Below are 17,169 nucleotides of genomic sequence, written 5' to 3'. Positions count from 1 at the left end.
TAAATGCAGAGGCTATAATAGGACATAGACCGGGCTTTGCTATGAGGAGATCGTTATGATAACATGAATCACTGTCTTAACACGCCGCCCGGCCCCCGGGATGTGGGCTAAACGGCTGTGTGCATTGCTATAACGAGGGGTGTGATTTGAGATTATACGCGGGTACCGGTTGCCCTAATGGATGTTTTGTTTATAATGCTGCAATAAAAACATGTTTAAAAAAACAAAAAAAACCAGGCATCACAAACATGGCATCGAAAACTAAAACGTCTATTACGGGTGTTGGAGGTGGACTAGTTGGTACCATAGATGCTTTCTTTACTAAGGCAGTCACCGCTCTGGAGAAGGAGATAGCCTCAACTGAACGGCGATTATCCCTTGATCCTGTTTTTATGAGGAAATCATCATTGGGGAAAATTGCCCCAGTACCGTCCCCTGAACAAATACTGACCCAGAATGTTCAAATACCATGTCAACAACGCGAACTCTCAACTATACTTGATATAAGTGGCATTGACGCAAGCCTAGACTCCTATATGGCCTCTCCAATAGCGGAGCCGGGTCGGCGCCAAAGCCTCCTGCTAACTAGTAGCGAGCCACTATTAGATCGTATCCATTCTGATTTAGCAGAGGGTAATGCCCTTACTTTAAAACGCAAACGTGGTGGAAAGCAGCATAAAGGCTCGCGTACTAAGAAGAGTAAAAGTTATTTCCCTATGCGTCAAGATAAGGGGGTCACGTACAGGAACAAAACACCAACACAGGTAGAAAATACTGTCTCGAAACACACAAGCCCTATCGTTGACATTACGGATAGCCCGCCTACACATGGTAGAAGCACCGTATGCTCTTTGGATAATATTGAGCACTTAGTTAGGTCCTTAATTTTTCCATTGTTGGAACGTACAAGAAGGATAGGCATACAGCTAGAAACACTGGAGAAAATTACACAGGATAATTCAGCCCTGTTGAAAAAACTGGGGGACATAAAACCTACAATAAACAACTCACTCGCATCACCTAAAAATAGACAAAAGCCATTAGCTAGTGCTAAACTGGGACAAGGCAGTAAAAATCCGTCAATCCAAGAAGGTGGAAAGATAAAAGCTAATGATTCTCAGCAGGATGGTAAGGCTGGTAAAGAAACCAAATCAGATAGCCTCAAAACAAGCACAACCAAGATCTCAGATAACATGGCCCTAGAATCAGATAAAATAGTGGAATCCAGAAGCAAAGGATACAGAAAGAGAGTTGATCTCCCCCCGGACTCCTATCCCTATGTAATTGTGCTTGCGGGGGTACTGGAGTGGAAAAACAACAGGGATGAAACTTTGCACGAATTAAAGAACAAGGTCATGTACTGGCTAGGGAAAAATAGACCCCTTAGACCTGACTTGTGTGGGGGAATTATTAACGTTCGTAGAGCGAACTGGCTGGGACCTAAAGCAAAAGATATTAGTGGTGACTGTATCATCGTAAATTTTAGAGATCCAAGAGTAGTGCAATTTATTAGCGGTTTTCCAAACTACGATAACTCTGGCGGAATTTTCTCTCTGGACTTAAGCTATTTCTATCTACCGGCCCCATTTGTTGTTGCTGGTAGCCAGAGGTCACATAACACACGATACGAAGAAAGGCACCCACAAACCGGAAGCCGACTTAACGCCCTTAGGGCACCCATGATGCATGGAGGCTTCATGCCGTATAACCCTCATGATTACCGACAGACAGGGAACCTATTTAATGTTCCAACCTATAATAGATTTGACTCTTTGTCAGGTTTGGGGGGGTGGATTGACCAGCACGGGAAAAGGCATTTGATACCTGTGTAGAAAATATTGACTCCTTTCTAGTAAAGGCCAGTTTAGTAAAGGTGGATTCCCAAGATGGAGAGGGACAGATCCTGGCCAGGATAGAACATATACATATAGAAAGGTTGGAAGTTGCACAAATGGGGGACCAAAATGTGAGAAAGGGAAAAACAGATAATAAAATAGTAAAGACCATTAATTCAAGCCACGCCATATATGATAGAATTAAGGATAACTGGACTATCACTTTTTGGAATATTGCCGGACTTAGGGCCAAGCTGGATAACCCGCTTTGGTTTAAATTAATTGAAGGTCATGATGTCATATGCCTGCAAGAAACGTGGGCAAAAGATGTGTACCATTTGAATGGTTTTAAAACAGTTTTTTCCCCGGCAATAGGCTCATTACATGGCAGAGCCAAGGGCGGGCTCTGCACATATGTTTCTAATTGTTTTAAATGCAAAAGTATTGAGGTTTTTTATAATAACTGCTACTACCAAATTGTCGGTCTACATATGAACAATACTCTCTGCATTCTGATTATTAATTTATACAACAATGTTCCCTCGGCTGACTTAGCTTCAGTATTTGAAAAGCTAAGCTCTGAAATTAACTCTATAATTTGCAATGAACGAAAGGAGTTCGTTGCCATATGGGGGGTGATTTTAATTGCGCAATCTGCAATAGAGTTGGAAAAGGAAACTGCGGATTAACCTTGGACAGGGAGTCCATAACGACACACTTCGAACATAGTGGGAAGGGCGATGCCCTGAATGAGATACTCTTTATGAATGACTTAGGGTTTGCAAACAAATTATGCCAACCAGAGGTCCCGTTCTCTGCAACTTTTTGTGGTAGAGGGTTCTCGTCTGTAATCGACTATGTTTTGATTTCCTCGTGTTTTAGGGGAAGTGTTGGTAATTATCGTGTATTAGAAATATCCCTTAGCGATCATTTCCCCATCAGGGTGAAAATTATAGACCCTCGTGCCATCTCTGATAGCAATCCCAGGTTGCAGTCAAGAGATATTACTATCTCTAGGCAGAACGGATACGCCCTAAAGTGGTCTAAAATTGTACCTGCCGAGTTTCTTTGGAATCTAATTAAGGCATGTAATACATGTTTTAATACTTGTCTGGACATAGTGTCTAAGGACATCGAAGTATTTAATAACTTCAAATCAATTATAACATGTATAAAGGAAAGTTTGTGGATCAGTCTGAAAAAACATAATAATAGTAAAAAGAAGGGATGGTTTGATCAAGAGTGTACTAAGGCACACTCTAAACTCAAACAGGCATTGAACGGGCATGTTAAAGACCAGAAACAGATCAGGGAGCTTCGGAAATCCTATAAATTGGCTATCAAGAATAGGAGGGCTAAAAAAAAGAAGGAAGCATGGGAGGATCTATTAGGAGCTTCTGAACGGAGGGACATGACAGCATTTTGGAGGGCAGTCAACGCACCATACTTTAAGGATGATACTAAGGCACGGGTTGAGATTGCCATTGCCGAGGATGAATGGGTGAGTCATTTTGAGTCACTTTATAGTCCTGTAGACTCCCTGAGGGACCCGATCGAGCAGGATACGCCCAAAGTACCTACAAATACTAAAGGTTTGAACCTCTCTTTTACATTGGGTGAGGTGACGAAAGGCATTAGTTTGAGTCAGGGGGGCAAGGCACCGGGCCCAGATGGTGTACCGGTAGATGTTTTAAAAAATAACGTAACATTATGGGCACCATTACTAACAAGATTCCTTAATGCAGCTTGCACTGTGGGCCTTCCTAACACTTGGTACGAATCAATTATAGTACCCATTTTTAAAAAGGGCGATAGGGCAAGCTGCAAGTGCTATCGCCCTATATCCCTGCTCGATTCAACTGTTAAAATTGTGAGTAGGGTTATCTTAGACAGGCTGCAGTCATGGGCAGATGAGCATAAGATCATTAGCGACCTGCAATATGGTTTTAGAGAAGGGGTAGGGACAGTAGACCAAGGACTTAATTTATTCATATTACTGGAAAAGTATACCAATGCAAAGGGTGGGAGTTTGTTTTTAACCTTTGTGGACTTAACTTCCGCCTTTGACTGTGTTAACCACAGTAAATTATGGTCAATTTTAATACGTTCGGGAGTAGAGGATAACATCATTTGTTTTTTAAGGGACTGTACAATGGGGCTAGGGCAACAATCAGATATGGCTTGAATGGAGAGTGCACTAGAATGTTTAACATTGCGAGGGGAGTAAGACAAGGATGTGTCCTTGCCCCGTTTTTATTCTTAATCTATATCAACGAGTTAGAGGATATCTTGTTTAGGGATTGTATAGATATGCCTACGGCATCACAACGTCATATACCGGCACTAATCTACGCTGATGATGTCGTTCTGATGGCAAGGACCCCCGTAGCAATGCAATTCATGATTACTTCCTTTTCCATCTTCATGACCGGTTTGGATCTGAAGGTGAATTGTACCAAAACCTTTGCTATGAACTGTGGCACTAAAACAAAACAGAGGAAAAAAATCATGTTTATAGATTCTAAGCCATTAGATCACATCTCTACCTTTCCTTATTTAGGAGTCCTGTTTGACTGCACAGGCCAGTGGAATATTGCAGTCAAGGGGAGAAATATGTTGTTCACCAAGTCTATAATGGCCCTTAAACTTTTTAGCAAAAAGATGGGAAAGAAACCAGTTAATGAGCTTTTGCGCATCTACAAAACTAGTCGTGTGGCAGTGGCAACCTATGGTGCGGGAATTTGGGGCATTTCAAATGTAACTAGTTTACAGTTGACAGAGAATAGCTTTTTGAAATATCTCCTAACCACGCCTGAGAGTACATCCACCCATAACTGCCACGCTGAACTTGGTATGTTATATATTGAGGATATCATTAGAATCCAGCCGGTTCTTTTGTGGCACAGGGTTTGGACCACAAAGGAGTGTCATTTGAACCGTCTCATACTGGGGGACGCCTTAAAATTGGAGGGTGCTCATCGAATGAAATGGTTGAGATACATCAAAAGCTTTTGTGGTTATATTAATTACCCCGAATTTTATGATGATCCCGAGTCAATGGTGAAAATCCCGAGAAAGGAATTGAAAAGGCTATGTATCATGTATCTTGTGAATTTAAGAGATCAAACTGAGTTGACTAAAAAAAAAGTGATGTCTCATAAACTGACCTTAACCTCGCAGGCTATACAACCATACCTAACCCTGCGGTTGACGGAACATGAAAGGTTTTTGCTGGTACGTTTTAGATTTGGGATTCTTTTTAGAACACTGAGTTTTCCTGTTAACAATGATTGGTCAGCCGGAATAAGCAAATGCCCCTGTGACGATATATCCACCCAATCGGATATTCATATTTTATTAATTTGTAAATATTATTCAGTACCCAGGGAAAGGTGGATCAAGACAATTTTAAAGTATATGAATTTTAGACAGTGCCGCCCTGCCTTTCTGGCAATTCGGAAACTTGAAGACATTTTCACGGTTGCATCTGTCTCTGCATTTCTTAGAAACGTCTTTTATTCAAGGAAATCAATAATGTTTTAAAGGTATTGAGTCTATGAGTTTTTAATAACCTATATATACCTCACCTGTTTTTTTACATTGTGTAAATAATGTCTAATATGTGTCTTATGTACTTTTATGGTTATCATTGTTTTATAACCGAATAAAGTATTTGAACTGAACTGAACTGAGTGATGTAATATATGACGTCATCAGCAGTGCATTGCGGGCGCGCGAGTTATAGTTAGCTGAACTAACTATAACGGGGGAATTTTAATGGTTTTGTACGAGTGAAAAGTCCAGCTAAATATAACGCCCCTGAAACCTATGGTTTTTTCAGTGAATTTCAAAGGTTTTTTAAATGCTAATTTCTAACTATGCCTACAGAGATAGGACATGTGAAGAAAGAAGAAAAAACGCACAGAAAGAAAAAAAAGAAATGCAGAAAGAAGCAACAGAAGTCCTCAAAGACAAAGAAAAGTGCAGGAAGAAGGATAACGTGCAGAAAGAACAACCAGAAGAGCAGAAAGAAGCCTTGATGCAAAATCATCCTGTACCTCCAACTTTTTCAGACGGATACTGGTGGTAACTGAGTCTGACTAACCAGTCCTAGGCCAGTGCTATGTTAAAAGACACTCAGAATACAGTAAAAACGCCTACATACACTAGGGAACACTATGCGTTGGGGTCCCCCTGTGATTAGCATGACCTCCTCTGTAAGTCCCTAGTATATAATAGGGCAGGGGATTAAAACTACCTCTTAAAACGCGCCACAGGGCGTGTTTGCACACGTCACCTCAGGCCCCGTCCCCTCCCTTCCCCACTGTGTAAACACGCCCTGTGGCCGTTTTAAGTTGGGAGATTAAGTCCCCTTGAATCCTGAGGGTCCCTAAGGTCCAACTCGACCACTAGGTACCTCCAGTAAGCGCCACAGAGCTGTGTTGCAGAGAGATGTAAAAAGGGGTACGGCCTAGACCACCTCTCTGCAACGCAGCGCAGTGGTGCTTACTGGAAGCACCTGGTGGGCTAGTTGACCCCCAGGGTTCCTCAGGATTGAAGGGGAATTATTTCACCAACTTAAAACGCGCCACAGGGCGTGTTTGCACACGTTAACTCAGGCCCCGTCCCCTCCCTTCACCACTGTGTAAACACGCCCTGTGGCCATTTTTAGTTGGGAGATTAAGTTCATTTGAATCCTGAGGGTCCCTAGGGTCCAACTAGTCAACTAGGTACCTCCAGTAAGCACCACAGAGCTGTGTTGCAGAGAGATGTAAAAAGGGGCACGGCCTAGACCACCTCTCTGCAACGCAGCGCAGTGGTGCTTACTGGAAGCACCTGGTGGGCTATTTATCCCCCAGGGGCCCTCAGGATTGAAGAGGAATTATTTCCCCAACTTAAAACGCGCCATAGGACGTGTTTGCACACGTCACCTCAGGCCCCGTCCCATCCCTTCCCCACTATGTAAACACGCCCTGTGGCCGTTTTTTAAGTTGGGAGATTAAGTCCCCTTGAATCCTGAGGGTCCCTAGGGGCAAAATAGCCCACTAGGTACGTCCAGTAAGTGCCATTGCAGAGAGGTGTAAAAAGGGGCACGGCCTGCACCACCTCTCTGCAACGCAGAGGAGTGGCGCTTACTGGAAGCACCTGGTGGGCTAGTTGGCCCCCAGGGTCCCTTAGGATCGAAAGGAAATTATTTCCCCAACTTAAAACGCGCCACAGGGCGCGTTTGCACATGTCACCTCAGGCCCTGTCCCCTCCCTTCACCACTGTGTAAACACGCCCTGTGGCCGTTCTAAGTTGAGAGATTACGTCCCCTTGAATCCTAAGGGTCCCTAGGGTCAAACTGGGCCACTAGGTACCTCCAGTAGGCGCCACAGAGCTGCGTTGCATAGAGGTGTAAAAAGGGGCGTGGCCTCAGAACACCTGTCTGCAACGCAGCTCCCAGGCGCATACTGGAGATACCTGTTGGGCTAGTTGGCCCTCAGGGACCTTCAGTATTGAAGGGGAATTAATTCCCCAACTTACAACTGGCCAGGGGGCGCGTTTGCAGAGTGCTGCAAGGAGGGGGCGTGGCTCCAGACGCGATGCCGGTCTTTTATTTATTAAAACTTTTTAAGAAGGAGGGCTGTGTGGCCCCCCTTCTTTTTCTAATTTATTGGCCCTGGGGACCCCATCCTCCAGGGCCGGCACCCTAATTTGTTTTGTTGAAAAAAATAAATTTGGCCCTCCCAGGGACCCAACCCGGGAGTCATGGCCTTTTTTTAAAAAAAAAATCTTTAGGAGGGGGGCTGCGTTGCCCCCCTCCTCAGGCCACTTATGGCCCCGGGGACCCCTTCCCCCGGGGACGGCCTTTGTTTTTTATTATTTAAAAAAAATATATATTTATAGAAACATCTAGGACATGCTGGACAAACCGTATGTACCTATCACCATGACGATTTGCGTGATATTCATTAAAAGGCGACAATGCATACAATGAATCCACGTGGGATGTATTTACACCGCTAGTGAAGCGCTGACGTGTCTGACGCCCTACCGTGCCTAATCCCGGCGCCCCCGCCGGTGGGTACTCTCCAAGTAGACACCCTTGTCGTTTATTTATACAAACATGGGTAGCTATTGACGGGCACAATTAATACACACGCACACCAAGCCATTCAAAGGGGATTTGACAAAACTTCGACCAAACTATGCAAGAAACCCCCCTCACGGTTAATAAAACACACATCCACCGCCGGATGTGTAATACTTTTTATTTTACTCTCTGGAAAGGAGACGAACCTCACTTGAGAGTCACAGCATGCTCCTGCCTGAGCCCAATGCTGTGTTACACTCACCAGTGCCCGCCGAGTGCCACACACCTCTATGTTGTTTTCCACCAGCTAGTGCGTATGCTGTGACGCTCTCTAGCCCATGTGCACTGTAACACCACCCCGTGAATATGTCATGCCACACTTGCCTTCGCACAGGTTATATTGCCCCATCTAACGTGCCTTCCTCGATGCCTATGTTATAACGCACAGCGCTATGCCATACATATTACAATCTGTGATCCATATCTTTGTCACAGTGCATATGCAACGTTACAGTCCCCAGCACATATTTTATATTACAACTTTAGAGACTAGTTAGGTTACACAACACTGCCCTGTGCATATTACACTCCAAGGCGCATATCGCATAGCACGCGCTAGTGCCTGTGCTATCTCGCGCTCTCCAATGAATCTGTCATTGCGCACAATGTATTGCATATTATATTTCACGCCTCGGTTCATCTTATATCACACTTTTTGGTGCATAGTTTATACCATATACTATATCTAGTTTTCATTTTCAATCGTGCTCTCAGGACTATGTTCTATATAACACTGCGTCCACCTACCCTTTTCACTGGCATTACATTTTGCGATGGGGGGTGGAGGGTCAGGGGGTGTTTCTGCCAAGTGAGCCCGGAGTCACAGTCACAAACGTCCTCTTCTTCCTGAATAAAAGTGAGATTATGCTGCATACTTGTTCATATTTTAAGTAGTTCGCACAGACACACATTTTAATAACAATAAAGTTCCTAATGCCCACCTTCTCTGAACAGTTTGCTTGCTGCCCCATCCACCTCCTCCCTATCCTCTGTTGTCTGAATCCATGGACTAGCATCCTCCCTCCTGCCATGCATTGTCTGATGTGCTGCCACTGCCCTCCATTTAGCATGATGTACCAGTCCACTCCTCCTGCCCTCCATTGCCCAATTCTATGGCCCATCATTGACCTCCTGCTTAGCCTCTGTGCTTAGCTTGCTGCCCCTATTCTCCTTCCCCCTGCCCTCCGATGTCTTTGTGCATGCCCCTGCTCCATCCTTTTTGCCCACCACGTTCCATGGACCTGCCACTCCTCTCTACTCTGAGTGTTCTGTTGAGCTGCCACTCCCCTCACACCTGCCTAGCATTGTCAGATGACTATAACTTGTTCCTGCCACCTCTACCCTGCCTGTCCACATGCCATGCCCCTATCCCCTTCCTCCTGTCCTCCATGGTCCATTTTACTGCCACACCCTTCTGCCTTCCCTGGTCTGTTGTGCTGCAACTGCTCCTCCTGCCTGCCCCGCGCGGTCTGTTGTGAGGCCCCTTCCCCTGAACTCTCTTGTCTGTGCTCAGGTCCTGACTCTCCCTTCTATCCTACATGGTCCTTTGTGCATGCCCCTGCACCCTCCTTCTTGCCCATCATAGCCATTGTGCTGCCACTAACCCTCCTGCTTGCCATGCATGGTCTTCTGTGCTGCCGTGGCCCCTTCCACCTTCCCTGTGTGGTCAGCTAGCTGCCCCTGACCCCCTCCCACCGTCCCTCCATGGTCTGTGTGTATGCCATCATAGTCTCACTGTTGCTCTCCATGGTGTGTCTTGTTTCTAGTGCCCATCCTGCCTGACCTCCATGGTCATATTGCTGCTCCTGCCCTGCCCCCTTGCCCCCAGCCCTCTGTTTCCATGTGCAGATCCCAATTCCCTCCCTCCTGGCTTGTCTGTTCCATTGTAATGCCCCTGATCCGTCCCTCCTGCCCGTTATGGTCTGTTATGCTGCAGCTTTCTCTCCTGTCTGTCCATTATGGTCAGCTAGCTACCATTGCCTCTTTCCCCTCTGTTCTCTAATGTCCATGTGCATGGTCCTGCCCCCTCCCTATTGCTTTCTATGGATTGTTGTGCTGCACTCCTGTCCCGCATGCCCTGTGTGGTGTATTGTGCTGCTGCAAACCCTGATGCCTGCCCTGTAGGGTCAGTTTGGTGCACCTCTCCATGTCCCTCCTGTCCTCTGTTATCCGAGTCCATGTCCCTACCCCAATTCCTCCTGCCTACCATGATCCAATGTACCATACTTGCAAACATTTTGAACTTGGTAAGAGGGAGATTTTGAAAAAAACTGGGGTATTGATTTTCCCCTTTGAGTTATGTAATGATGTAACATGGCTCCATGCCAGAACACTAGGCATGGAACCAGCTTGTTCTGAGGTTCTGTCATGTGAGGGTTCTATGATGACAGTTGATATGCTGGCTGTTGGTTGAGGCTGTAATAAATACCTCTTACCACATATCTTCATCTGGTGTGGATTTACTTTATTACACTGGCGACGTTTGGGCGGAGAAAAGAACCCAGAGGAAGGGACAGCCTCAACAGCAACAAAGAAGGAAGAGCTTGGAATATTTCAGAGAAAAAAAAGGTGATAACTTACAGAGACGTGCTGGATGAGGATCCAGCGTTTTGAAGCATGTTCAAGCAGTGAAAAGTGGGAAATTGCGGTTGTAAGAGCCTTGTGGAAAGCTGTTTGAGCAGGTACTGAGGATCAAAGTGGTCTCTGTATGCTTCACGACGTCTGAAGGTCAGTGAGCAATTGAAAAAGGACTGAAGGCTGTGGGAAAGGTTGGCGGCCATCTTGAGTGTGGTGAAAGGAGAAGAACAAGCCAGACTAACTAAAGAAAATAGACCGGATGTTTGGTTGCGGCCATTTTGAGTGAGGAAAACGATCCGAGATTGCTCAAAGAGGAAGCAAGCCCAACTGCCTGAAGAAAATGGACCAAATGTTTCGTGGCGGCCATCTTAGATGAGGAAGAGTTTGGTTGCGGCCATTTTGAGTGAGGAAAACGATCCGAGATTGCTCAAACAGAAAGCAAGCCCAACTGCCTGAAGAAAATAGACCAAATGTTTTGTGGCGGCCATCTTAGATGAGGAAGAAGGAATTTTTTCTTATATATATATATATATTTTTTTTTTTTATTCTTTTTTGCAGCACAAGTGTTGGAGGACATCGAAGAAGATCATCGACGGTCTATTGGAAGTTGAGAATTGGACGGAGACTGGATAAGGATCACTATATTGGTTGGTGGTCAGGGGAATAAACGTTTCTTTTGAAACTTGATTACACTTGTGGAATACAAGTATTTGAGCGTTGTAAATTGAATTAAACTGAAAAGGTCATCTGCGGTGACAAACACACCATCAACAAACGTGTTTGATATAGCGGTATCGTGCTGGGACATATGGTGACTGACACATCTTTTGGACTTTAAGCACTTTTAGCAACTAGTTGGGTTGTGGGGAAGTAGTGATTTACACCTCTTGTGAGTATGCAGAATGTTACAGCGCCGCCGTTTTTCTTGTCAGATCCAGGAGAACCGGTTATTAAGTGGAAGAAATGGAAAAAGATTTTTGAAAATTATGCCAGGGTGTGTGGAACGAATTTGAGTGGTGAAAGGAAGCAGGCACTTTTGTTACATTGTTTAGGGGGCGAAGGACAAGAGGTGTTGGAAAATCTACCTCCTTTGTCGCAAAATGATCAGAGGGGGTTGAATAAATATGAAATATGTGCAAGACAACTAGATTTACATTACTTGCCAAAGATTAGTACTATTATGGAAAGGTACCATTTTGGTTTGCGGGAGCAAAGAAAAGAGGAGAGTGTGGAAGAATATATTACGGCTTTGCGGAAGTTGGCTTCAAGTTGTAAATTTGGGGCGTTGGTAGAGGAAAGGATTAGAGATCAGTTTGTGCTGAGGTGTTGCAGTGATAAAGTGAGGGAAGAACTCTGGCTAAAGGACGAGCCACCGTTGGATGAGGTTATTAGTATTGCAAAAAGGGTAGAGCATATGTTAAAGTGTGTTGGAGAACTAAGTAAAGAACATAAAGAAGACAAGATCAGTGTAAAAGCACAAGAAGTGGAGTGTCGAGCCATACAAAAAGATGAGAGGGAAAAAAATTATGAGGGTGTCTGCGAGAAAGGTGTTGTAATAGAAAAAAACGCAGGAAAGACACAAGGGAATAGGAGGTTTGCAACAACTTTTCAGGGAAATTGCTACAGATGTGGAAGGTTTGGACACATGGCTAATGCAAGTGAGTGTCCTGCTAATAGGGTTACTTGCAATGTATGTGGAAAAAGAGGACATTTTGGGAAAAATTGTAGGATGAGGAATAGGAGAGATTCAAGATCAGAAATAAAGGAAGTCAGTTTTCAAGTTAGTGAGAGTGAGGTGGAACATCCCTCTGAGTGGGTTTTGGTGGGGGATGTTAGAGTCAAAATGAAATTTGATTCATGCTCTCACATCACGTTTCTCTCAAAGGATCTTTTTATGAAGAATTTTCAAGGAAGGAAGAAACTGTCCAAACCTAATATTAAACCTACGGGTTATGGTGGGTTGCCAATTAAGTTATTAGGTTATTTTGATGACTGCATTGAGTACAATGGTAGGTTCACTGATGCTAGGATTTATGTTGCTGAGAGGGGTGATAATTTGTTGAGCTGGAGTCATCAAGCTCGTTTGGGTGTCATTCTCAATCCTAATGCACATCCATCTGTTCAGGTACAATCTATTGAGGGTGACGAAAACAAGTTTGTGAGAGCGTTTGGTGAATTGTTCAGTGACACCTTGGGGTGTTTAAAGGGGTACAATCACCATATTAAGTTGAAACAGGGTGCAGTACCAGTTGTGGCAAAAGTTAGACGCATTCCCATTTGTATCCAAGATGCTGTACAAAAAGAGATAGATAAATTGTTGTCCACTGGTGTTATACAGCCTGTAGAGGCAACGGAGTGGTTAGCTCCCATTGTTGTGGCACGTAAACCAAATAATGAAATCCGTTTATGTGTGGATCTTCGTGCCTTAAATAAAGAAGTAGTGGTTGACAAGTTCCCACTTCCCAATATTGAGGAATTAGTATCATCGTTGGATGGTGCTGGTTATTTTACCACTCTGGATATGGCATCAGCATACCATCAGGTTCCGTTGAGTAAAGAGTGTCAAGAATTAACAGCTTTCATTACGCCAATGGGGGCCTTCAAGTTTTTGCGTATGCCGTTTGGGCTTGTTTCTGCGGCCTCTGTATTCCAGAGGATTATGGAAGATCTTTTTAAAGGAATTTCAGGCGTAAAGTGCTACCAGGATGATGTATTAATATGTGGGAGAGACGTGAGAGAACATGATGAGAGGGTACATGCTGTGCTTAAAAGGATGCTTGATGCTGGGTTATCTCTTAGGCAAAGCAAATGTAAATTTGGAGTCACTGAACTGGACTATTTGGGTCATCATATTTCACGGCAGGGGGTAAGTCCAAAAAAGGATTTGGTGGACACTATTGAAATGTTAAAAGAACCGTGTACAAAAGATGAGGTTTCTTCATTCTTAGGTATGGCAGAATTTTATAACAAATTTATACGAAATTTTGCAGATAAGACAGTAAATCTAAGGAAGTTGATGTGTAAGAATGCAGAGTTTGTTTGGACGGAAGAGTGTGGTGCTGAGTTTAAACAAGTAAAAAATGATCTCAGGAATGCACCAAACTTACAAGCTTTTGTACCTGGGAATCCCACTTTCATTGTTACTGATGCGAGTATAAAGGGGCTGGGTGCTCTTCTCTTTCAGATCAGGAAGGGCCAAGAGGTGCTAATAGCTTGTGCTTCAAGATGTTTGAAAGGTGCGGAGATAGGTTATTCTGTTATAGAGAAGGAAGCGTTGGCAATTTTCTGGGCCATAAACAAGTTCAGAAAGTTCGTGTGGGGATCTTCTTTCGTTGTCAGGTCTGATCATAAACCCCTGAAAGAAATTTTTGAGAAGAAGGGTTTGGACTCAATTTCCTCGAGGATCAGGAGATGGGTCATTTCCTTACAGGAGTATAACTTCATGTTTGAATACATTCCAGGAAAGGCAAATGTAACGGCAGACTGTCTGTCGAGATTGGTGGAGGTGGTAGAGAATGATAAATCTCAGGATGAAAATGATCAGTGTGATGCTGAGTGTGGCATAAGAGTTTGTGACGTTACGCTGGGGGCTGTAAAGGAAGATGAATGGAGGGATGAGTTACAAAAGGATAGTGAATTGTGTTCTGTGATGTCTCTTTTGAAACAGCATAAGTCTCGAAGTCTGGTTAAACCTTGGTCCTTAGTTGCGAATGAGTTAGCTGTTGTTGATGGGGTTCTAATGAGGGGCACAAGAATGATTCCCCCATTGAGTTTGAGAGAAGTCATCGTGAACATGGCTCATGAAGGGCATATGGGCATTTCTAACACCAAAGAGCGCATCCGACAGGATTTCTGGTGGCCTGGATTAGATTTGATGGTGGAACGTACTGTTAGGGAGTGTACGCCTTGTCAAGCTAGTGATAAGGTGCTCAAACCAAGATATTCACCTATGGTTTGTAGAAGTTTACCAAAAAGTCCATGGGATGAATTAGCTATCGATATTGTGGGACCATTGCATGGAGAACATCAGACTCCTTACCTGTTGGTGTTGCTGGATTTGTATTCACGATGGGTGGAGGTGAGTTTGGTGAGAGAGATCACTTCTCTTTCTGTGATCAGTTTTTTAGAATCTGTGTTCAAACGAGAGAGTTTTCCTAACTCTATTCTTTCTGACAATGGTCCGCAGTTCTGTTCTGCTCAGATGGAGGAGTATTTTGTAAAATGTGGAATTGAACATAAAAAAATTGCATTATATCATCCAGAGGCAAATGGTGCTTTGGAGAGATTTAACAGGACTTTAAAGGAGAGTATACAATTAGCAAAGGTAAACTGTTTAGATTGGAGAAAAGAACTGCAGTGTCGTATAACAGCCTACAGGTACACTCCTCATGCATCAACGGGGAAGACTCCTTTTAAACTGCTCAGGGGAAGGTCTCAAAATACTTGTTTGTGTCCTGGCTGGATGGTTGCTGGGAAGGGTTTGAAAAACAATGGTATTGGGGAATGGAGAGACAAAGAAGTGTCTCTGCAAAACAAAAGGAAGATTTATGTTGATAGAAGGAATAATGCGAAAGTTAAAAATTTTGAGGTTGGAGATAAAGTAAAGGTCAGAGCTCCTGTTGGGTGTCAAAATTGGTCAAAATATACCTCTCCAAAAACTATCATTAAGCTGTTTAAAAATGCTGTCAAGACGGATGATGGTCGCATCTGGAATCATAGTCGTGTAGCACATTTTCGGGGGTGTGGTGTGGCCGACAGGAGGGATGATACTTCTTATCGTTTTCCCTCAGACATTGATGTAAGGTCTGATAGAACTTGTAGGGGTGTCAGAACACGCAGGTTTCCTTTGCATTTACGTGATTTTGTGTAGTTCTTTCTACCTTCTTTTTCTTGTTGTTCAAATGTGTTTATTGTTCTCATGTTACTTTTGTTCTAATGTAAAGAGGAAGAAGTGTAATGATGTAACATGGCTCCATGCCAGAACACTAGGCATGGAACCAGCTTGTTCTGAGGTTCTGTCATGTGAGGGTTCTATGATGACAGTTGATATGCTGGCTGTTGGTTGAGGCTGTAATAAATTCCTCTTACCACATATCTTCATCTGGTGTGGATTTACTTTATTACAAGTTACATTGAAAAAGAGGAGATTGTAGACAGGAGACAGATCAAATAAAGCCCATTTGAGCTTAAAAACATTGGACGTTTCCTGGCTGAAACGGGTCTGTTGGCATGTATGGTTGTACTACCACTGCCTCTTCCTTCTGGTCACAATGGTCTATCATATTGCCACAGCCTCTCTTGCCAGTCCTGTATTGTTGGTTTGTTGCCCCTGCCCCCCTTTCCACTGCCCTCCATAGTCTGTTGTGCTGCCACTGCCCTTCCTGCCTGCCCAGTGTGGTCAAATTGTTGCCTCTGCACTCTCCTACCTGCCTTCAATTTTCAGAGTCCATACCCCTGGCCTCTGCCTCTCAACAGTATCCCAATGAACAACTAGATTGCTAACATTTTATATTTATTACAAAAGTGTGGAACGCCTGATGTCATCTTGATGTAATCAAAACTGTAATACCTAGAGCATTTCCTTTAGAAATTACATATATGAGAGGGTCTTATTTGCATCAAAATTATGGTTAGTGCTCTAAAAAACTAAAATGAGCATATATTTTCTGAGTTTTCAAATAGCGACAAAGAACTTTTAAATTATTTGTAATCTTTTATCCAGTTGACCACTTGATTAAATGTTGCACCTAGGGGAGAGGATGTGGTGTTACTTCCAGAGCTGCAGACTTTGCAACTGGGGAACCAGGTTGGAGTTTCTGCTTCAGCTCAACATTCTGTGATTCTGGTCAAATCACTTAATCTCCCCATGTCTACAACCAAAATGAATTTGATCTTGTGTGATGTAACCAATGCTCATGTAAAGCACTCCAATTCCTGACAAGTCTGCACTATATAAAACTGCAAATACACAAAAACGAAGTGTTTTGCACACTTCTGTCATTGGGCTACATGTGGGCTACATCTGGGTGATATTTGTACTGCATTTGGGCTCTTTTGTCTCTGGTGGTCATCTTGGGAGATTTATTTGTTATGAAGTTTCCTAATTTCCTCATTTACTGCAGTCTCCTCAGTAGGAAATGCTTTCAGTTTTTTACTTTGATTCCATCAAGAAGGTATTCAGATATGGCACACATTTGCCATAAATTCTGAATGTTAGCACTCTAGTTGCTCATTAGATCACTGTAGTAAAGCTACTGCTCACCACGGAAGTCTGCTACTGGTATTAAAAGTGCATGTTTCAGTCTGCATATCAGAATTTTTTAATGAAATAGAAGAGGATTTGAGAAGTCACTCAAAATGTGCCCTAATTGGGAGGCCGCACGAGCCAAACAGACGGCAGCACGGCATACAATTTATGAGCTGGGGGACAAGGCCGGTAAACTGCTGGCCTGGCTTGAAAAGGGGGAGCGGGTGGCGCGTTGGGTGGCCCGGATCAGACTAGACTCGGGAGACCTCACGTCGGAGCCACGGCAAATTGTGGAGGCGCTAGCGGCTCACTAACAACAGATCTATACACCGAAGGCCTCGTCCACTGTGGCAGACAACGAGGCCTTCCTCCGG

General features: G+C 43.9%; 1 long non-coding RNA gene across 1 annotated transcript in view; it reads right to left on the bottom strand.

The window, feature by feature from the left end:
- The window catches only part of LOC146871540 (uncharacterized), a 33,060-nt gene extending 22,356 nt beyond the window's left edge, over positions 1-10,704 (bottom strand). The window contains exon 1 of the long non-coding RNA XR_014981019.1: positions 10,552-10,704. This is a non-coding gene — a long non-coding RNA (uncharacterized LOC146871540). The remainder of the gene's footprint in view (positions 1-10,551) is intronic.
- Between the last annotated feature and the right edge of the window lie 6,465 nt (positions 10,705-17,169).

Source organism: Triturus cristatus, chromosome 1_1 (genome assembly GCF_964204655.1).
Source record: "Triturus cristatus chromosome 1_1, aTriCri1.1, whole genome shotgun sequence".
NCBI lineage: Eukaryota > Metazoa > Chordata > Amphibia > Caudata > Salamandridae > Triturus > Triturus cristatus.
Note: the sequence above shows the minus strand (reverse complement) of the source record. Positions and strands in the feature narration are given on the sequence as shown.